Source organism: Tympanuchus pallidicinctus, unplaced genomic scaffold (assembly GCF_026119805.1).
Source record: "Tympanuchus pallidicinctus isolate F22 unplaced genomic scaffold, pur_lepc_1.0 scaffold1, whole genome shotgun sequence".
NCBI lineage: Eukaryota > Metazoa > Chordata > Aves > Galliformes > Phasianidae > Tympanuchus > Tympanuchus pallidicinctus.
Window position 1 is genome coordinate 10,663,594 of NW_026294618.1, and position 26,733 is coordinate 10,690,326.

At 37.8% G+C, this 26,733-nt stretch overlaps 1 protein-coding gene across 8 annotated transcripts in view; it reads right to left on the reverse strand.

Annotated features, from left to right (window-relative positions):
- Positions 1-2,121: 2,121 nt before the first annotated feature.
- KCNS3 (potassium voltage-gated channel modifier subfamily S member 3) overlaps positions 2,122-26,733 on the reverse strand; it is a 65,375-nt gene continuing 40,763 nt past the window's right edge. The window contains exons 2-5 of one of the 8 annotated variants that reach the window (XR_008208052.1): positions 25,577-25,715; positions 18,218-18,352; positions 12,498-12,802; positions 2,122-2,817 (exon numbers count right to left, since the gene is read on the reverse strand). The gene's annotated coding sequence lies outside the window, so the exon portion shown is untranslated. Of the gene's footprint in view, positions 2,818-12,497; positions 12,803-14,770; positions 15,042-16,332; positions 16,404-18,217; positions 18,353-23,980; positions 24,918-25,576; positions 25,971-26,733 lie in introns of those variants that run through there. The other 7 variants (XR_008208051.1, XR_008208053.1, XR_008208054.1 and 4 more) reach the window with 7 other exon arrangements.

Consider the following 26,733-nt stretch of genomic DNA (forward strand, 5'->3'; position numbering starts at 1 on the left):
TACCTTGAAAATCAAAAAATAAAAGTGTAGTGCAGGAGTGTTAGATCTCAGACATCCCTCGCCTGGCTTTGCTTCAGAATTTTCTCATGAAATGGCTGGATACACAGGAAATTTTTTAGAAAATATGCTGTATTTCAAAGCAGCCGTTGAGATGTTGGAATAAACTGGAGTCTAGCTAAAGCACAAAATAAAACTGATCTGAATACAGATCTGGGAGTCCTGACAGACTGCTTAAGATCTGCCCAAGTATGATATAGTAGCAATCACTGTGCTGGGACCGAAGGGAAGAAGGGAATATCAATCTAAATGAAAGTGTTGAGCAAAAGTGAAACAGCTAAAGGATGGTGTGGCCACTTCTAATGTGATCAATGGAAAAAAAAAAATCTTGAAGAAAATGGAATTTTTACCTACTGACAGAACATGCAATATTTTGCAAACAAACAAACAAAAAAAAAACGACACTCAAACTTGATATATAAAATGAATGACGAGCTGTAAAGATTGTTTCCCGCAGGGAGCTGGATCTGGGCTGCACATTGAGTACACCTGGTTTCCCCTGGACTTTCCATCTTCATGGTCAGGCTGTAATTAAATGGCCAAATAGGCAGCTCCATTGCTATTTGACAGGCTTAGGCTTAACCACTGCAGTGCTAACATCCTTCTTTCAGCAGAGTTCCCAGAATTGATAACATCTCTACGAGGCTACAAGTACCAGCATTCAGAATGGACTGAATTCTGGTGCTGCCAATAAAAAGAACAAACTTGGTTCCCAGCAGCCCTTCTTTTATGTTATAATGTTGTGCAAGAACCACTATGGCTGCACAGCCTTGAGTGCTCCCTCAAACATGGGCTCATTTGTAATTTAATTATTAAATTACTTGATTTGAGTATTGATTATAAAAGAATTTTGAGCTTGTTGGCATTTTATCTGCTATTCTTCTCAATGATGACATAAGTAAATATTTATCTTAGATATGAGAATGTGAATTATCTTGTGGAATATGAACATTTCTGCTTATTACATGTGTTTCAATTTCTTCCTAAGCAAGCTATTACTTTGTTTATCTTTCATTTGAGATTCAAGACAAGGAATAAAGAGAAATGAGCTTGTTTCCCTGGAGCTGGAGCTGTTTTTAAGAATGCTCTGACTGCAAAGATGGAAATGAGACTTCAAGTATTTGCATTGTAACCGTCTCCAACTAGTGTTTGATCAAAAAAAATGAGGGGAAAAAAAAAAAAGTTTGATTTGGCTTAATGCTGCTATGTACTCTTTCAAAGGGAAAATTTTCCATGGCGAAAGAAATGGTTTTTCAAAGGATAAAGAGAAATGGTTGAACTCACAGAACAAACACATGCAAAAGGTACTTTAAAAAAGACCAAGTTTTGAAAGCACAAGCTGAAGAAGTTGAGAGCTGTGATTCATGGCTCCCAGGTTAGCATTCACACACTGCTGCTGACTTACGTTGCTGTTATTACAGTGATGTGAATGATGAAGGCACTGGTGCTTCCTGTTTGGAATAGAAATTTTTGCTTCTTTGTTCTACTTTTAAAAGATTAAACACTGTTAGCAAGGTAACCGACTCAGACCACCAGGGAAAACATACACAGACTCTTCATTAATTTCCAGCCTTTCTTTGGTCAAACAAGATGTTGTCTCTGCATGTACAGAATTTACATTATCAGTGTAATTTGGCACTGTCTAAAAAAGTCTGAAAGGTATATTATCTTCCGAGTTTTATTTTGGGAAGATAATCAGCTTTCTAAATGAGCAATTTCCGAGGACATTTTGTCTAAGCAGGAAGCAGTGTGTACAATCCCTTTTTTTTTCTTCCACCCCCTCTTTATATGCATATCAGTCTACAAGATAAAGCTAGTACCTGAGACATTTGTGTTTTGTTTGTTTTTTTTTCATAGAAGTGAACAGCATTTCAGCTGATTAAAGTCTACTGGATCTTTTTTTCCCAAAAATAACTACACAGTTTATGTGCTTATAAGCTGTAAAGTCTGCTCAAGAAATTCTCCTAATTGTGTCTAATATTACATTAGTTATTGAAGCACCAAGTAGAGATTTTTGATTGGCTGTTTCTTTTAATGGAAAAAAAAAAAAATTAAGAAAATGAGTAAATACTTCTGAGTTACTTTATTAGAATCTCTAACTGTATTCCAGTATGACACTTTGAACAGTGGGCATAACTTAACACCAGTAAAGTCAGTACTGAAGAAACAAATACTGCAAAAGATTTAATGTAGTGATGCAAACAGGCAGTTTCTCCAAGTTTTTTGCATTGACATTAGCATTAATAGGGGTGAAATTAGAAAGATTTCTGGCTATGAAGACATATAGAACTAATGGCAATATCTCATTGACTTTGATAGTGTCAAGCCGTTATTCTAGGTCTTCAAGCCTAGGCACTCTGATTAGGTGTGTGATGCCATGACTGCAGCCAGTAGGGTCAGGTCCGTCTGAGCCAGCTTCAACCAGCTAGGTATCATTTAAATTGCAGGAGCTCAGAGTACACAAGGTGGAATATAAGCCCTGATGTGATTTCAGAACATCCACAACTGTGCTGATATCTGTACCTGATTGAGTCCCTTCAGTTATGAAGTTCTCCAAACAACACGGACATCAGAGATGTAACATCTCCAGAGCCCTGATCAGAACAACAGAGTTATTAGAAAAGTCCATCATCTTCTCCCAGTTCATACGTCTGAATTTCTCGCAAAACAAATCAAGACACTCCAGTGGATCATGCCACTCAGGTCTCATCTTCATAGATTGCTGGAATTGAGCACATATTGCACAGCTAAGGACCAGAGCTGTTGGAAACACAATGAGACATATTAGACCAAATTTACTGACACAGCCAATGGGATCACGTCATTGCTTATGGTAGGAAATGTAATTTTTGTACAAAGATTTGCAGACAGACTTGAGTTTCACTCGTTATTACAGTTTTCATGTATCACAATCAACCACTGGTATTTTGCATCAGTTCAGCATTAAGAGAATATAGGATGCTGCATGGGCCAACCAGACATTAATCAGATAAGAAAATGCTTGAAATTAGAAATAATTGGCATAAAATTAGTATTATATTGACTCTGTAAGTAAGTTATTTTAGGACATGAACAAATTGTAAACAGAAGCAAAAATAATACAGAGAAGACTAGCCAGTAAATAAGTCATTCTGACAGGGCTAATGCAATAACACTTTTCAAACACTGTACAAACATTTGAAATACAAATAGTCTATTCCCCTTTTTTAAGCACAGTATGTTTTACTCTGGAAACATCTTGAGCTCTGGGTTAACAGAGCATTCAACCATGTGCTTGCCTCTAACTACATGGTTAAATTCTACTTGCCACACCCTAGATTTATTACATTGTAGGTCTAGAAATTCATTGTGTTTGACAATGAAATAGAAAGCATCTCTCTACCCTTGAAAAGTCTATCATTCATCCATCAGTTAAAAAAAGAAAATCACATTTTCATTTTTTGCACTGACTGTGAATGATGCACTTCTAGTGGGAAAAAATTTAAAACACACCAAACCCTAAGCAGTATGGGGGAGCAAGTTCAATAAATAAACCAATATTCAAAGCTTGTAATAGCATGATGAGTTTGGAAGAACCTATTGCAAATTCCTGAAAACAGTACTTTTCTGCTTTGTTTAACGTAGAGGAGGTTGCAATTTACTGGTTTTGTTTTATTGGAAACAGCAAAGGTTTCTCTATATAAGCCTGCAGAACAAAGAGGAGCAGAATCTATGCAAGTCAAAATATTTCTCAGTCTGATATGGTAAAAAAAACAAATAGCAAATTAAAATAATAATAATCAAAGTTAAAATCACAATGTGAACAAGACCAAGGAACTGCCTCCTACAAAATAAAAAGAAGGGGTGATATGCCGACAAGCATTAACTAAAAAATCCTATAGGAGAGAATCAAGATGCTGTCTGTTGTTTCATTCACTTGCATTCAGAAGAGCAGGGTTTTTTTTTTTCCCAATCAGCATCAAAGAATTATCCTAAAAATCTGAAACCACCCATAAGTTCCCATATTTCTTGTTAAGTTCTTCAATCAAAAGCGATCATTTTTAAAGACTTCTATGTTCTTCTTCCATATCCTTTTCTGCTTCTGGACTGACTGCACAATACCTTAGCATTTGGGTTTATAATCAATAGGCTTATGTTTAAAATACTTTTGCCCTTCTTAGTTTTATTGCATTTTAATATTTTAAAGCCATTAAATAGACAGTGGTGAAATCTCTCATCATAGAGTACTCATTACTCTAAATACATGTTTTTTTATTTAGCATTATAGAGCATCCCCTGTCTCCTAGTTTTTCATTGCTATCATTTCATAGTCTGCATCCCTTTCCCTGTAGGCTACTATATAACTTTCTAAAGTACATTTGATGTACAAAAATGTCTGAGGTTTATTTTCACTGCCTTCTTTAAGATAGCCATTAGATGTGCAGTTTCTCTTTCATTATAACTGTTTACCAAAGATTATAAAATATTTCACCAATAAATTTAACATTGGCTAAATGTTATATATGTGTCATCTTATAACTCTGTGTTCTAGGTCTTGTCTTCTTTTTAATAGAAGAACTGAAGCTCATTGATATTAATGACAAGTCAGCATTCTGTACTTTTTCCAAACAATTTCCATGACTTCTGAAATTCGTATGTTCTAATTTTATCCTGGATGAAATATGCTGCATAATGCAGTTCAGGATTCCAAGTTAGGCAAGTCTTAGTCATAGAATCATAGAATGGTTGGGTTGGAAGGGACCTAGTTCCAAACCCCTGATATAGGCAGGGTCACCCCCCACTAGACCATGTTGCTGACTATCCAGCCTGGCCTTGAATGCCTCTAGGGTGGGGTCTTCTACAACGTTGCTGCCAACCTGTTTCAGTGTTACACCACCCTCACAGTAAATAATTTTTTCCAAATATCTAGTCTAAAATCTACCCTCTTCCAGTTTAAAGCCATTTCCCTTGTCCTGTCACTACATACCCTTCCAAAAAGTTCCTAAACATTTTTCCTTGTAGGCCCCCTTAAGGTATTGGATAAGATCCCCCTTGAGTCATCTCCTTTCCAGGCTGAAGTGTCCCAGCTCTCTCAGCCTGTCCTTGTAGAGGAAGTGCTCCAGCCCTCTGATCATCTTCATTGTACTCCTCTGGCCCCACTCCAACAGCTCTGTGTCGTTCTTGTGTTGGGGGCTCCTGAACTGGACATAGTATACCAGGTAGTGTTGTCACAAGAGCAAAGTAGAGGGGCAGAATCAACTCCATTGACCTGCTGATCACACTTCTCTTGATGCAATTTAGGATATGGTTAGCCTTCTGTGCTGCAAGCACACATTGCCAGCTCATGTTGAGTCTTTCATCAGCTGACATCCCCAAACGTTTCTTTTCAGGGCTGCTCTCGAGCTTTCGTGCAACCATCCAGTTCCTTATCCAGTGAGTTGTCCATCCATTATATCTATTTTTCTCCAATTTGGCTACCAGGATGTCATGTGGGACAGTGTCAAATGGTTTGGACATTAGTTGCTCTTCCTTTATCCACTGATGCTATTCATCATCCACTGTAAAAGGCCACCGAATTTGTCAGGCATGACTTGCCCTTGGTGAACCACAAATCACCTCATTTTTATTTTTCATATACTCGAGTAGGGCCTTTGGGAGGATCTGCTCCATGATCTTGCCAGGCACAGAGGTGAGAATGACTGGCCTATATTCTCTTTTTTTCCCCTTCTTGAACGTGGGGGTTATGTTTCACTTTACCAGTCAGTGGAAACTTTAACAGACTGCCTGACCTTTCAAATATGATGGATAGTGACCTTGCAACTTCATCCACCTGTTCCCTCAGTACCTGTGGGTTAATCTCATCAAGTACTAAGGACTTGTTCACCTTCAGATTAAAAGTAATGGTTAATCTAGAAAAGGTTGTCATATTTCCTGAGGCTCACAATACATAAATATTATTAGTCAGAGTTCTGAGAGGTAGCATAGATCGTGATACCAAATTGGTTTAACATTTGAGTATAAAGCCAATACTAGTTTTAATACTTCCTAGAATACCAAAGCAGATTAAAATCATGACTGAAACTGCAATTCTTTTCCTCGTGAGTCCTCGTGGCTCTTCTCATTTTGATGTACTAATCAAGTGACAAACACGTTCAAGTATTTTTGCATTAGTGCAAATGATGTTTTATGTACCACAGACAGTATGTTTATCCCCAGCTTAATCTTCTAACTTAGAAAGGATATCAAAATTGAAGGCATGATTTTCAGCATTTAGGGGTTTTGACTTGAGTATGAGATGAATCGCCTGGTTTTTTTTTAATCAGAGAAAACAGAATTGATGGAATTAAATCAGATTTTTAAATATTGATAGAGAAAGCATAAGATATTAGACCACAACTTCACCGTAGACTTAAAAAGAAATCATTGTCATATCGGTGTGAAGACTGAATATCATCATATTGTCATAGAATCACAGAATGGCTTAGGTGGAATGTACCCTTAAAGATCATCTTGCTCCATCCAGATAGAATTTATCATAATGGGTGACCTGATCATAGACGTTACTCCACTGGCAACAACTATGTATTACAGACCAGGCTGGCAAACTTGTTTGTTTTCCATTTTTGAAAGAAAACTATTCTTTTATTCCACTGAAAATTCTTCACGATGAAAATTTTCCAAGCAGTCTTAAGGGTTTATCATGCTGAATTCCTCAAGGCTATTCTAAATGTTGCTGCTAGGTCAATGATAGCAATTATTTTTATGTATCATGAAGTTATTTTTAAAATGTTTTCAGTAAGATGGGTCAGTCATTTCAGGAAGAACATCAGGGACTGCACTGTCTTTTTTTGAGAATTCTCACAGGCTTTCTGGCAGTGCTGGAACTGTAACAGAAGTTTAATAGATGGCTGACATATTTCTGACAGACGCTATTCATTTGATACATTTATGAATATTTTGGTTTTGGTGGTCTATTTAAGGCAGTTACTATTAAATTGTCATAATTTATCATTGATGGTTACACAATGTTATCTGCAGTCTGGAAATATGCCCTTCCTTTGGAATTAAAGCTAAGAGCTACAGGATAATGATTGACCTTTTGACCCCATCTTTAGCTTACGACTAATTCTAAAGATTTCTATCATTAGAACACTAGTTCATCTCCACTGTTGCAAGATGTTGAGTGTTTGAATAACATTATTTCCCCTGAACTAAATGCAGTACTGCAGGTGGAGTACAATGAAAGCAGACTGGAGAGGAACAACCTCCTCCCTTGCCCTGCTGGCCACGCTTCTTTTGATGCAGCCTGGAATATAGCTGGTGTTACTTGCATGTTGTTCATCAATACCTCCTTTTCCATTGCTTTTCCCTTAAATAGGATATACTAGCTTGACAGACACTTCTGTTTTTTGTTGTTGTTGTTTTTTTAAATAACTGAAAATTGACCTCATCAGCCCAAAGATGAAGGTTGCACAAAGAAAAATGCCTAAGACAGGATGGTTAGGATGTTGGCCTGGCCATGAAATCTAACAAGTCCACAAAAACTCAAGCCTTTCATGCTGTAGCATCAGCAATAGCAGTTGATATTATGAACTTTGCTCTTTCATATCAAGCAGATGGAAGAAGATCTCATTTTGCAAGGCCTGTAGACAGTTGAGGAAAAGGGCTCAGTGGTGTTCAGTAAACTGTTTGGCACATTTAAATTCCAGAAAAGAACAGATGAATGTCACTGAATTCATACAAGATGGGCACAATATAATTTTACAGATCAGACCTCTCTGTAGAGAACTTGGAAGGAGAATGTGGTGTTATCTGTTCCACAGGGACACTAAATATCGAAGAAAACTTGCATTCTAAGCTGATGTTTGCTCTGAGAAACACCAACCATGTTATCCCTCTCCACCAACATCTCAACAGACGTGTCTATTGTGTGATGATGACTGTGTCCTACCTCTGACACAACTATATGTCTGAGATTCTACCAAAAACCAGCAGCTCTCCTAAAAGTAAAACATGTTTAATTAAGGCTTTATGAAAGATTCTACTAAGGATAAAGGTAAAAATTATTTGCATTACGCTCTAAAACAGCCTCTGCTTTCTAGTCCTCAAACATGCCCTTCTCTGCATCTTCAGCCTTAAGTTTTCGCTTAAGGTTTCCACCTAAAATTTCTTAAGGTTGAACTTTTCTGTGGAGCTAGGACAAGTAAATGGAGACAAACTACAGTCCTGCTCCAGAAAGGCATGTTTTATCAAGTGTTCCCTGGGGCACCCTGCCTTCCCTGCCCCAAGAATCAGTGTTTGTGGCTCACTGACACGAAGATTTGAAACTGTAAGTGACCTTGTGTGATTTACTGCCAGTTTTTCCCCCTTGTTCCTTACTTTCTTTCCCTGGGGAAAGCTGAGATACTAAAACTTCAGTGTAAACAAAATAATCTTGTTTTACAGCAAACAAATTAATCAGCCACCAAGTGCCACCAAATATGTCAGTTTGGTATGTCTATCTTGCATTAGTACTAGGAACAAGTATGTCTGTTAGAGAATTACTTTGCATCAGACCTGGAAAAAAAGCTAAGAAAAACAACTACAGAGAAAAAGGAGTAAAGAAAAACCTGTGCTGTGCAGTGAAGTATCCCAAATCATAGCACTCACTAGAGAATAAAAGGGTCCAGACCAAAAGGGTCAAACAAGGGGATCTTCCTGAGCATCTTTCTTGGAAGGGCCCCTAATGCTTGTGCATATATCCAAGCTGACTGCTGCTTCTGCAGCCTGAGAGGAATGTTTATGGAAACTAAAAGAGGCCAAACTATGGGGAATAAGGGATGTTTAGAGTGAGAGAGTCTGTTAAGCACCAAAATGTTTCCCTGCAGATGTGTGGGAATGGATCAAAATGGCATGGTTTTCCTTTGATATATTAGCAAGAGCAGGCAGTAAGACAGAGTACATCTGATGGAGATTTGAAATACTTCTGTTAAAAAGGAGAAAATTAGGAGTCCTGGTTCATTGCCTAACTAGCTTGTAAAAAGGAACTTTTGGATGCTAATTCTCAAATCGTTCTCTCTTCAGTTTGCTTTGACTTCAGTGAATAATCCTTTTCCTACCTGACTCTAATTCCAGATTCACTCCTGTAGTCCATCCAGCACAAATGCTCCATGGTGATACAGAGTCCAGATAGTGAGTTCTGCTGCCGTTTTCTTCTGAACATGGCAAAAGCTAAGGGGCTTCTGTTCATAGCCATGCATTCACCCTGCATCTTTACCATCAAAAACTTCCAACATATAGACTTACCATAGTGCTATGGGTTGCTGATCCCATACATTTTTTGTTAGCTACTGAAATATATCAAGGAAAATTGGTATCATGACTTTTACAGGTAGCTGTTCTACCACAGCTTCATAGAAAATCTTAAGGATAAATGTAAGTTTAACACCCAGCCTGCAAACATATCCAATTCCTGCTTTCTTCTAGCAACACGAGACACATCCATCCATTTCCTTTGTAACCACATTCTCCAAACATGGAAACTGTGAAGAACATTCTTTTTGCTAAAGAAAATAAATTAATATCCTCATGGTTTATCTTTTAAAGTTTTTATAATACTTTTATGCGTCCTCTATATTTGATTTGTCAATTTCAATTTAAAGTGGATTTATCTTCAATTAGCAATGTTGCTGTTAATTGACACTGTGTGAATTTAAAATAATATAGTGAAATTGAGAGGGCAGACAAAACTTGCAAAACAGTTTGTTTACAGAACCTTTTTTTGATAAATTTCAAGTTATTAAAATGTTTGAGCCATTTATCAACAAGCTACTTTTAACGTAAAATTATAATTACAAATTTAAGTGAAAAAATCCTTTTACTGAAGGCTCAGTTTTCTTTATGACACAAACTGACATGGGATTTGAGTAGACGTAATTGAAGATGGCACTAGTAAATACGAAATGGCTTCATCCACCAACGAGATAACTCTGTCTCTCAGGTTATCTCAGGAGAGATTTTTCTGTTGCCTGTAAGCTACTGCTCAAACACCTTATGTGCCTATGACAACATATACAGAACGGCAAAGCTTTCAAAGAGAGATGTATTCTGAATGTCAGAAGTGACAAATTTCCTTGATATCTTCTATGATTTTCCAAAGCTATAAAATACTGTACAGGAGAATTAGCTTATAGCTTTGCTGTAAAGCTGTTATAGCTAGTAAATTCAAGCTCTTTCTCTGCATTTAAATGTGTTTTATCATAGGAAGTTAACTTTATAATTCTCTATATGAGTTTAAAATTCAGGTCCTGATCTGGAGGGATGAAGTTAAGCAACTCTGAAGTTAAACGTCAAAGAGGATTTTGTGCTACTCCTAAGAACTGCTGCATCCTTAGAAAAACTATCCACACACCCCCCCCCCCCAAAAAAAAAAAAAAAAGAAACAACTATTTGTGTGTTACAAATAGTCCACAAAAAAATCACAATGCAGTTGTCATATCCAAAAGGAAAGTAACATAGGACATCCATGACAAACGTCCCTGAGAAACTAATATGGCCAATGCGAGCACTTGAAAGACTTGGAAGAAGCTGTAAATATTCAAATAGCTTTTTCCACCATATCAGTAGTGTGTTGTTTTCTGTCAATTTAAGCCATTTTAAGACGTGTTGTAGCAAATGCACAATATTATATAATGTAATATTAGAAATGTCTTCACCTATTTCTCATAAATTTGTAAAGTTCTGGTATTTAAAAAGCACTTTCTATCTTTTTTTTTTTTTTTTAGGTGTAACTAAAGATTTGCCAAGAATGATATTTAAGAAAACAAAATGGAGCAGCTAACAATCCATAACCCATAGGGCCTTCCCACCATGCATGCTTCTGGGAAAATAAAAGCTACCAGACTAAAATAACTCACATTGTTCAAATTCACACAACTGCACTTTTTTTTAAGCAAACGCTTCTTGTTTGCTCTGCACATGCACATCAAAAAACTATTTTTTAAGTGGAAGAGTTCTAGGGGAAGGGAGAAAACAGGAGTTTTCAGTTTAATATGGAGAAAAGCTTTATGCAAAGCTGCATGCCTGCCAGCCCTTCACTCCCAGCACTGAGACATCAACATGATGACTTTTTATGTAAGTCTCATGAAAACTGGCAGTGAAGCACATGGATGAAATACAGAATTGTAGGTTCTGAAGGAGAGACAGTTCTGAGAAAGGCATTCCTATCTAAGCTCACTGTCTGCTCTGAGGTAGCAGCTACCTTTCTACTGAACAAAGACAAAGGCTCTATGTTTTGCCTACAATAAGGCACATCAGTAACCAGCATACTAGTTAGAATAGCAAGGCACAGTAAAGCTTGAAACCAAGTTGTTCTTGTATAGTAGGTACAGAAGTTGTAACTATAATTCTAATTTCATTTTAAGTATACTTCCAAAATGCTATTAGATTATTTTTCATTTTTTCAAGTGCTCAGTTCATGTTATTGCTGTTAATACATAACTCAGTATAGCTGGGATCTGTAATCTATAGAATATAGCCAAAAAAGGGTGAACTTCAAAAATACTCTTTTATTTATGTAAATAATTGAGCTCTAGTATGACTGACAAACTTATAAACTTCCATTGTCACACCTGTCAAACAGCCGATCCATAAGATTTACCCATAAGCTGTATATATCTTCTCAACAGTAAGGTGGTTGACAGAGAAATGCAATAAGTTGTTAATAACTTTTATTCTTTGACATGTTTTCTTCTTGTACATAACATCCAAATGAATAGCAGTATAAGAGTATTAATTTTTCCTTAAGAAAGATCTGTTCCATTTGCTGTTCAGAACACATGGCAGTTCTAAAGCATGTCGGATAAGCCCAGCACATAGCTGACTCAGTGAGAATTAATATTCATTAAAAACAATGAGGTGATACTGCCCTGATTTACAGTACCTACAGGAAGCTGGTAACAATAGTCACTGCTGGGCCAGAATGCCCTATTTCACTCTTAATTCAAGCATGCATGAGCACCAGTGCATGACTTACTAGCTCCTGCTGTTAATCCAGCACAGAGCATAATGAAGGGTGAATTTCCACTTCAGACTTGGTGCCTCTGCACTATGACACAGCTGTGGCTTATGATGTGTTACACAAATTCCTTCATTGGTACACAGGGTCCAAAGATCTAAAATGCCAGTGCTTAAATGTCTATTTGAATTGTAAGTAAATACCCTAATATCCTGGGGCCGTTTTACCTCAAGCAGTTGGAAACAAGCCAAAGAACACTGGAAGATTTGTTAGCGCATTTTGGTATCCAAAACTAGAAATAGACTTTCCAGCTATTTCAGGGTACTTCAATTGTTAACTAAGATTATATTAAAAAGGATTTCATGCAGCTGGAACTGGTAGAGGGATCGGGAATGCCCAGGCAGATCTTTTCCATTCAGTGCTGAAAACAAAAGCAAGTTTCAATGATCAGTGAATTATCACTTACAGTGGTCAGTCAGGTACCCCTTGGGAACAGTGTAGCATTAAGCATGTTTATGAAGCAGCCAATGCATGGAGAAACAGCTTGTAATTTAAGAGAAGACTTGCACCTCAGTGTTGTACACAATACAAGAAATTTGCTTCACAGATGCATTCACACAATTTCTTTCTCTTGAAGGCTTTCCTGCTTCCGTATTGCAGAGAAGCTCCTGAAAGTCCACACACTGAGCTGTGCAGGTCATTCAGCTTCTGCATCCAAAAAATGCTGCATGAACAGCAGCTATCCCTGTAGAAACCACCAAGGGACACTGCCTGCAGCCAGAGGGGAAAAAAATACAAACACAAAAAGATTAGTAGAATAAAAAAAAAAAAAAACAGATTAGTGAAAGGACAAGATGCTTCCTGCTTGACTTTGATAGATCACTTTGGCTATGCTTAAAAGAATGAATTAAATAGCACGAAGGAATGTTCCCAAGCACAGGAGTTTGACTTACATGGTGAAACTGTTAAAATGACCCAAATTGGCACTGAAAGTCACCCAGATGGTTTCTGCTTTGAAAGACAGTGTAGGCCTATGGGAATTCCCAACAGGCAGTTTTGCTATAAGCACTATATTCTGGTGCTGAAGGCACTATATTCTGGAAAAAAAAAGAACTGAAGAGGCAGTATTCTGACTGCTGGCCTCCATGACAGAGACCAGCCCTGTATGCACTTAATACCTAGTGCAGATGTTAGTACTGGTTTCAGGAGGGCAGGCATCCTTGGCTCTCCATGAGCTAGATTCAGCCTTGAGATGGGCACACAAAGCCCTTGTAGCATGCCTGGGAAGAGCTATCAACCTGAGTTGATAGTTACCACACATTTCCCAGCAAAGTCTTGGACAAGCTAGAAGTCATTTCTGTTTGTGGCTGCCCTAAATTTCTGCAGAAAAATGCCTGCAACAACCTAACGCAGCAAGTGATGGCAAAGCTCTCTTGGAGATTAAGTACCAGGTTCCAGTCCCAGCTCTGAACCATGTTTGTTTATTTTATTCACTAACTGTTTAACATTTAGTACGTAAACTCTGCTTGGAACAAGAAAAGGAATCCACAGTTCATCCTTTTTGGGCAAGTTTCCTGATTAAATCTTGGATTAAAATCTCGTGCTTATTCTTGCATGTTCTGTTTAGTCCAATGACTTTTCAGTTCTTTGCTGCACAGCAAGAAAGCTTCAAGAAAGATGGGAAACATCTGAAAGATCCTAAGATTGTCTCTAATTCAGGTGGTCTCCAATAGATGGTTTTGAACCTTTTCAGCATAAAAGCTTGTGGGGGGTGTTCTCTATTCCCAATGTGAATTACTCACAATATCCAATCTAGGTCGACTACAAATCAAGTGATTATTACTTCTCTTTCCCGTGAATCAATTAGTTTGTCTCATAAAAGCTGTTGTTCTCATTCCCATAGATACATCATAGGTATGTTTTGGATACATTTGTATCAAGTCTTACAGGGTTCTAAGTAGGAAAGTTAATGAAAGAGTCCCAGTTTGGATCCAGATAAGACAGTCACAGGAAGAAGCGTGTGCAGAGCAGAGCCTTAGGCATCTTTGCAGTTTTCATCAGTGATAACAAGGCATCTGAGGAACCGAGGTTTTCAGACTCTCATTTTTCTTCCTCAGCTGACATCTTAAATTCTAACAGTATTCATTTTCAGAATTCACTTGAGGTGATTACACACTTCATGGCCCTCTGCATCACTTTTTCATGTTGCATATAGCTAGCACTAGTTGCCTACTTATGGATGGGGTTTTAAGAACAGCTGCTGAAAATTAGGAAGTTTTTCTTCTGCTATTAAAGACATCCTTGGATGTAGTTTTCCTCATGATTGCTGAAGGTTGAATGCTGTTGTCATTAAGTTAATTCAGAGATTGAATGGAAGAATGAAGATATCCTTCAGTCAAGAAGGAAAAAGATTGGGAAATACAGCCAAAGACAAGGAAGAATGTGGAAGAGAGAAGTAATGGGAAGGGGCAACTTTGTCCTTCAGATCTCCAGAAGCACACAGGTAGGTAATAACTCATTATTATGATGATCAATTTGAATAAATGGTAAAAAGTAGTTTTGTGCAAAGCTTACGTTTGTATGGTGCCATTTAAAGTGGGGTACTAAATTTTGATTGGATGGGTAATGACATCTTAGTTACTGCACTGAAATAACAAACTGAAAGAAATGCAAGATTCAGAATGCACAGTGTGTATGTTGAGTATGTTTAGGTTAAACTAAGAAAACAAAGGTAGTAACCATCCATAAGAGACCAGCTTCACAATATCTTAGTCCTTAGCGTTGAGAGTATGCTGGCAGGATCTGAAAGCAGTTTCTTCCAACTCATTCTGCTTGGGTGATCAAAGAAAACAGATTTTGACCTGAAATTAAGAATGATGCTTAGGTTCTGCATTTGGATAAGCAAACAAACAAATAAACAACTAAATAAACAAGTAACAACAACAAAACATTTGAGCATAGTCATTTTGAGCCATCTTGTGGAAGACATAATGCATTAATAACGATCTGAAGGAAAAGTCTCTTCTAAGCCATCTTTTGGATAGTCCTGGTGAGTTCATTAGACTAACACTTTGTTTCTTCCACACCTTTAGAAATTTTTCTTGGTAAAAAAAGTTTTTAGTTTCATAAGCAATTCTATTGCAAAATTTTAATTGTATTCTGGGAGCAATGTAAAATAGATCCCCAAAATTTCATGTCCTGTTGAGGGCATCAGAGAGGCTAAAGCTGGATTGAAGCATTCTGGGTTGGGCAAAATAAAGATGTGTGCTTCTCCAATTTATATTACTTCTGGGATTCTTTCCCCTTTTTAAGTAAGAAAGGCTGAAAGACAGTGTATCTGATTTAAGTTATTTTACTGTGTATTTCTGCCATACTTTGAGATATAAATAGCAGAATAAACAGTCAAGTACGCAAGCAAAGTTGAAAAGTCAAAGACCAGTGCTTGTTTCTACAGTATTTCTAGCTTGCACACATGCCAAGTGCAATATCATGTAACAAAAATTCTGGACAAGAACTAGATTTGGGGTTTCTTCATTTCCCACTGACTCCCCAACATTCTAAAAAAAAAATTTAAAAAACTGTATTAAAGTCACCAACGATTAACATAAGGGCAATCATATGTTTATGATTGAAATTCCAGAGCTAAAATAAAATATTCTTTTCCATTCTTAACCATTCTTATTCAGTGTTCTGAAGTGGGAAGATATGCTTTATCTAGTATTTGTGTGCAAGTAATATTTATTATAAAATAATGATAGGCATAAGGTTGTCTGCAGAGGATATTTGATTATGAATACTACTTATCTGAAACTTCATGACTATAACTATAAAGAAATAGACAAGCTTGCACAGTGAAAACAACTTGAAGCAGTTAGAATGCCAATCTTTTAATGATCTCTACAGATACAAATAAATTAAAGTGGATGTACTGATTGCTGAATAAATACCTATTCTAACTGGGCTTTGATTTGAGGTTACATCATCCAGATTTGTCCATCTATCCAGAGAAAATCCTTTACCCATTATAATATCTGTCTGTCTATCTAGATTATCTAGATATTATGATATCCATCTAGATATTACGATATCGATATCTATTTATTTAGATATTATGATATCTATCTATCTAGATAATATAATATCTATCTCTCTAGATATCATAATATCTAGATAATCTAGATAGATAGATAGATAGATAGATATTTTAATGGGTAAAGGATTTTTTATATGACTTTTTCTATACGTGACCAAAATATTTAGAATATTAGAAATACCTAGAATATCAAAAACATCTGTGACATCTACCTGAGCTCTAATGCACAAGATGATTTATGATTCTCCACTGCCAGGACGTAAATCTCTGCTGAAAGTACTGTGAAAAATCACATTCACATTAGTGACTTGAGATGAAGAAGAAAATAAAACTGCTTTACTTCACTTATTGCAATTTTAATAATGTTATAGCAACATTTAAATATCTTGTGTTCATATTCTGTCACTAATATACAAAGAGGGTTGAAGTCTGTTTTATAAACCTACTGCCCAGATGTCTTTGTTAAGATACTCTGAATTTCTGCTCCTGTTTGGCATTATTTATGTGTTTTGACTTATCTATTTCTATGGGAATTCCAGGTTCTCATGTCGACATTGAAGTGATTTCTTTTTAAAACCCTGATCTTTCAATGTTTTCTTGACTAATGGTTGAATTTGTGAATCCTGTAAATGTGAATGCAGTCTGAAAATGGAGACAGTTAATCTAGGAACACTTATTCTGCTGCTATTTAACCACAGTCTCCTGGGATGAGCTGAGTGGAAAGTATGGGATGTCTAAAACATTTACTATACTGGATGAGAAATTGGTGTTAGGTTTCCTTTTGAGCTCCCTCCAAGCACTTGTGACATTGGACTTATCCATTAGACTATGATTTCTGGAGTAATTTTTATAGGAGGTGAGCTAATAGATGCAAAAGATGAATGGTTGGCTAGAACACATCAAGAATACAGCTTATCAAAACAAGTATAAACCAAGTATACTTCTTCTACACTAATAGTTAAATATGCTAACTACCAGTCTTAGGTCACCTGTAGAGGAGGAATCCTGATGACAAATAATGAGATCCAGCGTGCCACACAGTATGTGGCAGAGTAAAGAGTAAAACAGAGGTATAAGATAGCACTGCTTGAGTGCTCAGAGATCACACACCCCACATCAGTTTTTTTCACCCCATCTGGGACATCCATGTTATAGTGCAGAGGGCTGCTTTTTTTCTTCATTATCCAAAAAAATTTTATGGCACTGGATATCCATTCCAATTGTTCATTAATAACTGTATAATTGTTTATCTTTTGTCCTTATGTAGCTGTGGTCTGTAGGTTTATAAGCACTTAATACAGAGCAAGCCCGGTCAAGCATAATGGCATCTATGCATTATTGAAATATGAATACTCATTTGTTTATGTTTTTTTCTATTTAAATCTGTTTAACCCAGAACACAATCCTCATATGCAGTCAGTTAGATATGAGATTTCTGTCACAAATACTGGCTTTCAAAATCCTTGGGCAGATTACATCATACAGAAAGGAAAACAGAATAGCTAGTTTTCTTCAGTATTAAAAAGTTTCCAGAAGGAAGCAATCTAAACCCTGCTCTGATCTGCTAGGAGAGCACTCTTTTCTCACTGTAGGAATAGTAAGATTAACAGAAAATAAGAGTCACTGCTAGATGTTACTCTTCACTGGTTCTAGCACTCGGTAGAATTAACAAGAAATGTATCTCTCCTGAATATTTTAAAATTATTTTAGGTATTTTTATGCCTTTTATATACTGATGCACACTTTTACTCTATTTGCAGGGTTCCAGTTAAAAAATTTTCAGGATCATGATTTTTGTCATAACGGCATCTGTCTCAAAATTCTTGCTTTGTAGCCAGGGATTTCATTAAAAGTTGCAAAGGAAAGTGTTTCAAGATTATAAAAAGAAAATTATCATACTTTTCCTCTAATAAAATGATCACTTTTATGAGAAAGAGAAATATTTCTAGCAGTATGAGTGGCTCCTGACAGTAATAGCTCAAGACCACTTATGGAAATTTCCTTTAGTTTATGACAGGTGCAACAGTATGGAGAATTTTACACCTAGTGTAGACTTTAAATGTTCCATGTAGAACTAGATGAGATCTACTTACCAAAATATTTTATCGTATCTGGTAGCTTGGTAGTTTAAATTTGTTGTTACTGTGACATTTTTTTTTTTTTTAATCTATTCCACCTGAATGTCAGAAGGTCCTCTTTCTGTATGGAAGGCAAACTGGATGATGTACCTAAATAAAAAAGAAAGTTAAACATTTTGCTCAAAACAGAAGTATGCCATGTCTGAGAAAAGGGGCTTAGCATTCTTTCTCTTCAACCTTTAATGTCATAACATTCCCAATACTGAACATAGGGCTTTGATTACATTGGATGAGAAAGGGATGTAATGGATGATGTGAATATCATTCCATTGAGCTCTTCAGCTATTATCTCTTCCCATCAAATGCAAATCACTAACCATATTACAGTTTAAAGTCTCTCTTTTTTTATATGTTACAATAAATCGTCTGAGACGGCTTAAGGAATCAGAATTTATATTTTATTTTCTTTCTTGACGCATAAATTCAACTCAGCTTAAATCAAGTAGCTGAGCTGAGATTCCTGTTCTGCATGCTAGTCTGCCAATTGTCAGCAACAAGGTGAATGTAAAACAAAACTAGTACCTCAGTATGTGATTGCATCTTATTGTAAATAATTTCAGTAATGCCATAAAGCTACTTGGAGAGTGAATGTCAATTGAAGGTAAGTCTCTAAAATGCTTGCACTGCAAACTTAAGAAAAAAGAGCAAAAAGCAAAGAAATAAGACATAAAAATTTTGCAGTCATGCATTTAAATATTTAAATGTCACCTATAGCATAGTCATTAATCATAAAATACAAACAGGAGGAGCATTTCCAGAATGAAGAATTGATAACTCTGATAAGTTCAGAAAGTGGATGTCACCCTGTACCTTGTCACTGAGTACTGAAGAAAATCTGAAGTCTCAAAGTGAAATACAATATAAAGAACTGCATTTTCTCATTTCATATGTTAACAGGGTATTTTATATAGCTATAATTTCATCTCAGATGACTTGAAAATTGCTCTAGGCCAGCATGAAGCATTGAAGGCGATAATGCAAAATACACATTTTTTCAACATCTGTTTCTCAACTTGATTGTTTTGCATAGTTCATTTCTATTCATTCCCAGATACTAACGTGATCATTTCAGTTCTGAAAACAAAATGTACCCTCGCAGGTTTATAGCACCTGCACCACAATAGCTGAGTCAAAGAGTTCACTCAGTTTTTTTAATATATTTCAAATAAGGAACAATCTTCAGGGAAATAAGGAAGCACAGATAAAATATGCAGTCTTACCCATTTGTCTGAATAAGTGCAATTTAAAAGAAAAGAAGTGTCATAAAAGAGGAGAATGAAACATAAAATAGAGTATTAGAAAGCTGTGGAATACAGAATAATACTTTTGCTCTTTTAAAGTCAGTGACAGGCTTGAGTGTTTAAAGTTTATTATGTGAAATGAGCCAGATGAAATAATTATTTATCATTGACTAGCAGAGAGTGAATTCTAAATGGAAAGCAGTTTTCAATTAACCGGTCATGCTACACTTAACTGAAGTTATGTTGCAGAATCAATCAAGAAGAAATGTTATTTGCCAATGGTTCATAAGCTGGATGGTTCTTATTTTAAAACTAAAATGCTGTTTTAAAGGTGGGGGCTAGGTGGGGGCTGGTGATTTCTACAATGGTGCATGCCATTGTAGAAAGAAAAAAATAGCTAAAGTCTTTTGACACTTGATTTAAAATTTCAGAATACTTCGATGAGATGAGTTATAGCTGGAATCTAGCATCAGATAAATGTAGTGTTATCTTTCTAATGCAATTCCACAGCTACTTCTATAATCAAAATGTTGAGGTCTCTAAATTATCTCAGGCTATGAAAATGAAAGTAGTATGTAAATATAAGTGAATATGCCAAGCACACTCTTCAGATTCAACGATAAAGTCCCCACAGAACTGGTGTCAATGGCAAATTTCCCTTATCAGTGAAGGCATCATCGAAACTGATTGCTTTGTTCTTCCAATCTTCTTTACTGTTCGCCTGCAGAATTTCTGCCTTTTACCTTCGTTTCATATGTTGACTATGAGTTTGGGATCACAGAATCATAGAATGCTTTGATTTGGGAGGGATCTTAAAGTTCACCTTGTTCCAGCCCTACTGTCATGGGCAGGAACAGCTTCTACTAGAACAGATTTCTCAAAGCCCCATTGAACCTGGCTTTGAACACTTCCAGTGATGAGGCAGTTTCTCTGATCTACTTTCCGGTGCCTCAGCACCCACAGGGTGAAGAATTTCCTCCTTATATCTAACCTAAATCTCCCACTTTTAAAGACATTACCCGTAGTCCCATCACTACACTCCTCCAGTTTTCTGTTAGCTTTCCTTTATTGGAAAGGACTGCTATAAAGTCTTCCCAGAGCCTTCTCTTAGACTGAACAAGCCCAGTTCCCTCAATCTGTCTTCATAAGAGAGGTGCTCCAGTCCTCTGATCATCAGGTAGAGACTCACTAGAGTGGACTAGAGAGGGACAGTCACGTCCTTCACCTCACCATGCTTCTTTGGATGGAGACCAGCATATGGTTGGGCTGGAAGTGCATGGTGCCAGGTTATATTTAGCTTCTCCTCAACCTCAGGGCTGCTCTCAACCCATTCTCTGGCAGCCTGTATTTGAGTTCAGGACTGCCTTAGCCCAGGTTCAGGACCTTGCACTTGGCCCTCGTTTTCATGATCTCGCCTCATAAGTCTATCAGGGTCCCTCTGGCTGGCATCCCTTCCTTCTACCATATGGCTCACACCAATCATTTTGGTGTTATTGCCAAACTTGCTGAGAGTGCATTCAATCCCACTGTTCACATCACTGACAAAGATGTTAGAGTCAGTCCCAATACCAGTGCCTAAACATTGACCATGACTGCAACCAAGCACACCATGACAGATCATCACTGATCGTTCTATGATCTAGTGACCCATCTGGTTGACGAGGGAAAGGCTGTTGATGTAGTCTAACTAGACTTTAGCAAGGCCTTTGACACTGTCTCCCACAGCATTCTCCTGCAGAAACTGGCAGCCCGTGGCTTGGACAGATACATTCTTGGCTGGATAAGGAACTGGCTGGAGGCTGGGCCCAGAGAGTGGTGGTGAATAGAGCTAAATGCAACCTGTCATGAGTGGTGTTCCCCAGGGGTCTGTGCTGGAGCCTGTCCTCTTCAATATCTTTATTGATGACTTGGATGAGGGCATTGAGTGCACCCTCAGCAAGTTTGTGGATGACACCAAGTTGGCTGGAAGTGTTGATCTGCCTGGGGGTAGTGAGGCCCTACAGAGGGACCTGGACAGGCTGGAGAGCTGGGCTGAAACCAATGGGATGAGCTTCACAAGGCCAAGTGCCGGGTCCTGCACTTTGGCTGCAACAACCCCAGGCAGCGCTATAGGCTTGGGGTGGAGTGACTGGAAGATTGCATAGAGGAACTGGACCTGGGGGTATTGACTGATGCTCAGCTGAAGTGAGCCAGCAGTGTGCCCGGGTGGCCAAGAAGGCCAATGGCATCCTGGCTTGCATCAGAAGCAGTGTTGCCAGCAGGAACAGCGAAGTGATTGTCCCCCTCTGCTCAGCTCTGGTGAGGCTGCACCTTGAGTGCTGTGTCCAGTTTTGGGTCCCTCACTGCAAGAAAGACATTGAGACCCTGGAGTGGGTTCAAAGAAGGACAAATCTGGTGAGGGGTCTGGAGCACAGGCCGTATGAGGAGTGGCTGAAGGAGCTGGGATTGTTCAGTCTGGAGAAGAGGAGGGTCAGGGGACACCTTATTGCTCTCAGCTACCTGAAGGAAGGTTGTAGTGAGCTGGGGGTTAGCCTCTTCTCTCATGTAATTGGTGATAGGACTAGAGGGAACGGCTTCAAGCTGTGCCAGGGGAGATTTAGGCTGGACGTTAGGAAATACTGCTTGTCTGAAAGAGTGGTCAGGCACTGCAATGGGCTGCCCAGGGAGGTAGTGAAGTCACTGACCCTGGTGTTCAAGAACGTTTGGATTTTGTGTTGAGGGACGTGGTTTAGTGAGTACTATTGGGAATAGGTGGATGGTTGGACTGGATGATCTTGAAGGTCTTTTCCAACCTTGGTTATTCTGTGATTGGCTTCTACTTAGACATCAAGACATTGGCTGAGTTGTGCTATCCAGCCAAATCCTTATCCGTCAAGAGGTCCATGCCTCAAATCTCTCCTCAGTTTAGAGACAAGGATGTCATGAGAGACGATATCAAATGCTTCACACAAGTCCAGGGAGATGATGACAGTTGCCTCTACCTTATCCACTAGTGGTGTAATCCCAACATAGAAGGCCATCAAATTTGTCTCACACACATTTTGCCCTTAGTGATGCCATATTGCCCATCACACATCACATATGTCTTAGCAATTGCTTAGAAACTTGTTAGTTTCTAGGAGGATCTGCTCACGATATTTCTGGGCATAGAGATTAGATTGACCACCCTGTAGTTCCTTTTTCCCTTTTTAGAAATTGAGAGAATATTTTCCCTTTTCCATTATGGGGGAACTTTACCAGACGGCCATGACTTTCAAATATGATGGGTAGTGGCTTAACAAATTCTTTCACCAGTTCCATCAGGAGCTTTGGACACCCCTTATTACTTCGCATTGATTTGTGCACCTTGAGGTCCCTTAGATGGTTTCAAAACTGATCTTACCCCACAGTGAGTGGTTCTTCATCATCCTAGCCCCTGCTTTAGCCTTCTGTTATTTGGGAAGTGTGACTAAAGCACTTGTCGGTGAAGACTGAGGCAAAAGGTCATTGAGTATCTCAGCCTTCTCTATATCTAGGGTAACCTGATCTCTCATTTCCTACCAGAGAGGACTCATTTTCCATAGTTTTCCTTATATTACTGATATTCCTATAGAAGCTTTTCTTTTCGCCTTTGGTGTCCCTGTCTGGTATTAATTATATCAAGGCAATGTCTCTTCATTCCTCCCAGGTTACCCGTACTTGCTTTCACCCTTCTATCCAAGAATGAACAGTTTTGGTTCATTTTTTAACTTGCCTATGAAGCACTCGAGCAGGGAATGCAATTTGTTCTGGCATTATAGTTGCTTAGTTTAAAGAGCTTTTTGTCTGTGAGTCAGACCTTCAGGATCTTTTGTAATATAAACAAATACAAATAATGCTCATGTCTTGGAATAGCCTGGGTTTTTTGTGCTAAAGCTTTCAGTGGAGAATTGATACGTCTATGAGGAAAGTGGGATATGATATTCAAGATAATTGCAAACATTCTTAAAATTTAGCTTCTTTCTAATAATAAATGGTTAATTTTATTAATTTGATTTAATAAATACATGGTATTACATAACTATACAAAAAGCAGTGATAATTACTGAGTATCTAAAGGGAATTCTATTTCCCACAAATGCACACAGTCCAATTAAATTGAAAGAAACATCTTATGTGCTTAACAGTAAGCGTGTGCGTAAAAATTTGCAGAAACGACAAAATACACTGAAGGAAACACTACTTAGAGAAAGAAGCAAACACATTCTTCTAAATATCACCACTGAATCACACTAGGATTTCAAAGCACTTTATAAAAGCTAATTAATTATCTCTCATCTATACTGAACTCTTAATCAGCGGAACTCAGCATCTTTTATTGCAATTAATTCCATCTCTTGGAACTCTAGTAAGATACAGACAGGAAAATGCTATTGTCCTGTGAGGTTTTGAAGGAAGTTAGAAGTGCCTCACTTTAGTTATGCTACAAAATACCTACTGGTTCCAGCACTTACCTCTTAGCCTGGCAGAATGGATAGCAGGGATGAACACTTTCTAGGTGCTTGAGTTGTTCTTAAAACAATGACCATTAAGAAAACAGATGTAGGATAAAATACTCTGAATCCTTGAGCAAACTACTAAAAAACAAAGTTTCATTAAATGCTGTTTCTAACAATTTAAGACTTCTCCACCTTGTTTTGTAGCATCTTAATTGAAATCAATTTCAGACACTTTCAGTTGCTGTGTAATCTGAGTATGCAATCAACACCAAAGGCCAACAGAAGGGTGGTGCTATCAGAGGCAAGATGTGTTACAAAGGGAACTATATCTTGTGCAACTGAAAAGGCATTATCCCAAGAAGGCTATGGCTGTATCCCAATACAGATTTGCTCACAGTCTTCATGTTGCTAGCCAAATATGGTGCACTCACTAAGTTTGCTGACATGGTTATATGTATCAGATACCATTTTCCTCAAAACTAATGCAAGGTTTTCAAAATTCTGGTGAAAGGAGCGTCTAGCATACAACCAGTGCAGGATGATGCTGTGGTGGTTTCACACTGGTGGCCAGTTAAGAACCGCACAGCTGCTCCCTCACTTCCCTCCTGAAGTAAGCAAGAGGAAAAATGTCATGAAATAAATTCTCATGGGTTGAGATAAATACAAGGGTATCATTAGCTAATCTCTGTCACAGGCCAAACATAGTGAGAACAAGTGAGAAAATTGTAATTTATTGCCTACCAATAACAAGAGCAGTGAGAACTAAAAGTAGTGCAGGGGAACAGGGAAAAGGGGCTGCAGCCAGTCCCTAATGCTTTGTCTCTTCTGCTCCTTCATCATCACTTTGTCCCTGTTCCACCATGGGGTCCTTCCTCCATCAGATGCTGTCTTTTCTGAACTGATCCCATGTGGGCTTCCCATAGGCTGTAGCTCTTCAAGCACTGCTCCCACATGAGCCTATAAAGGTACAGGATTTTAATACAGCTGGGCAGCTCAGCTCCACCACGCTGCTCTCTCACTCTCCTCTTCAGAAGGAAAGTAGGAGAAAAATTAATGAAGAAAAAGCTGATAAGTTGAGATAAAGACAGAGAGATCACTCACCAATTAATGTCATGAGCAAAATGGAGCCAGTGTGGAGAGGTTAATACAGTTTATTGCTTTTGTGAATAGATGAGAGCAGTAAAAACTAAAAACAAACTAAAAGCACCTTCCCCCCCCCCCCCCCCCCCACCTAAGCTTTTTTACCTCCTGCCTTGAGCGATGCAGGAAAACAGGGAAAGGAGACTGGAAAAACAGCCTCTCAGTTCTTGATGCACCTGAAAATACTGCTTAGTCATGTGTTTATCTTCTGGTGTTAGCTCCTCCCACGCAACTTTTTAGGGAAAAGCCAAAAAATCTTATATGATTCACCTTATTAAATAGCAGGTTCTTATGTTCCAGCTGCTATCTGAGGTCACAGTTGAGAATTATTTTATGAGTTAACAAATGATTCTCCCAGGGCTAAGGATTCCATCCTGACAGCAAGAGTTTCTGTGGCACAGGAAAATGAGACACTTTTCTGTCTCATTTTCCTGCCTTCCAAGAATGGGATAGAAAAAATGTTTTTGGATACCTACAAAACCCTTTGAACATGGCTAGTAGCCAATGGTTGATATGACCCAAGACTCTTCCAGGAGGATCTGTTCCATGACATTCCCAGGCAAATAGGTGAGGCTCACCGGCCTATAGTTCCTTGGCTCCTCCTTTCTCCTTTTCCTGGAAATGAAAGTGATATTTCCCTTTTTCTACTCCCTGGAGACTTTGCCTGACAGCCACAGCTTTTCATATATGATGGAGAGTGACTTGGCAACCACATCAGCCAGCTCTGGGAAGAACTCTGAACTCTAGAACTCCGAATTCTGGGAAGAAGAGATAAAATGTTTCTTAAGATAGTGATATTAAACAAATCCCTTAATAAAATAAAATATTTGCCTCATGGCCAAAATGTCTATTTCACAAACACTGTATCAATGGCCTTATATATTAAAAAAAGGATTTGAAAAAAAAAAAAAAAGATCTGTAAACTCTTTTGGAACCCAACCCACACACATTTGCTACTGGCTCTGCGGCAGAACTCCTCTCAGATTATGAAAAAAATTCTGTCTCTCTCTTAACTCCTCTTTTCCCAAATGACTCCTTTCAATATTATCAATATCATATTATTAGCCTATGAAAAATGTCAATACAATGTAAAGTGTTTGGGTCCAGTTTCTATCGTTATAGCCACAACATATGAAAAAATGGGTATTGTGAAAGAAGGCTGTCATGGATATGACATTCTGAGTTTTACATTTCGTACTGAGATAAGGATTTTCTGAAAACTCTGTTTATCAAACCATTTGCAGTAATTTAATGCATGTCCTGACACAGAAATTCAGACAAAAAATGTTCTACCAACAATGCAATGTTCCCTTCTCCTGCTGTGTAACTGTACTTAATTCAAATCTGAAGGTGATTCACTAGGAAAAAAAATAAATCGTCTTGACCTGAGAATTATTTATAACCTAAAGATTTAGGCTCAAACTCAAAGTGATCTTAAGAACCTAAAACAGCCAAAGGACTGAGCTACATAGATCTAAAAATACTGCAGTGTGATTACTTCTGTTGGAAACATTTGCATTCCTTCTGTGTATGAGAGAAATTGAAGTATATTGAAAGCCTCCAACAGACCTAACTGAGTATTCTTTAAACTTCATTCACTATAACAATTATTGACATCTTACCTTTGTGATGC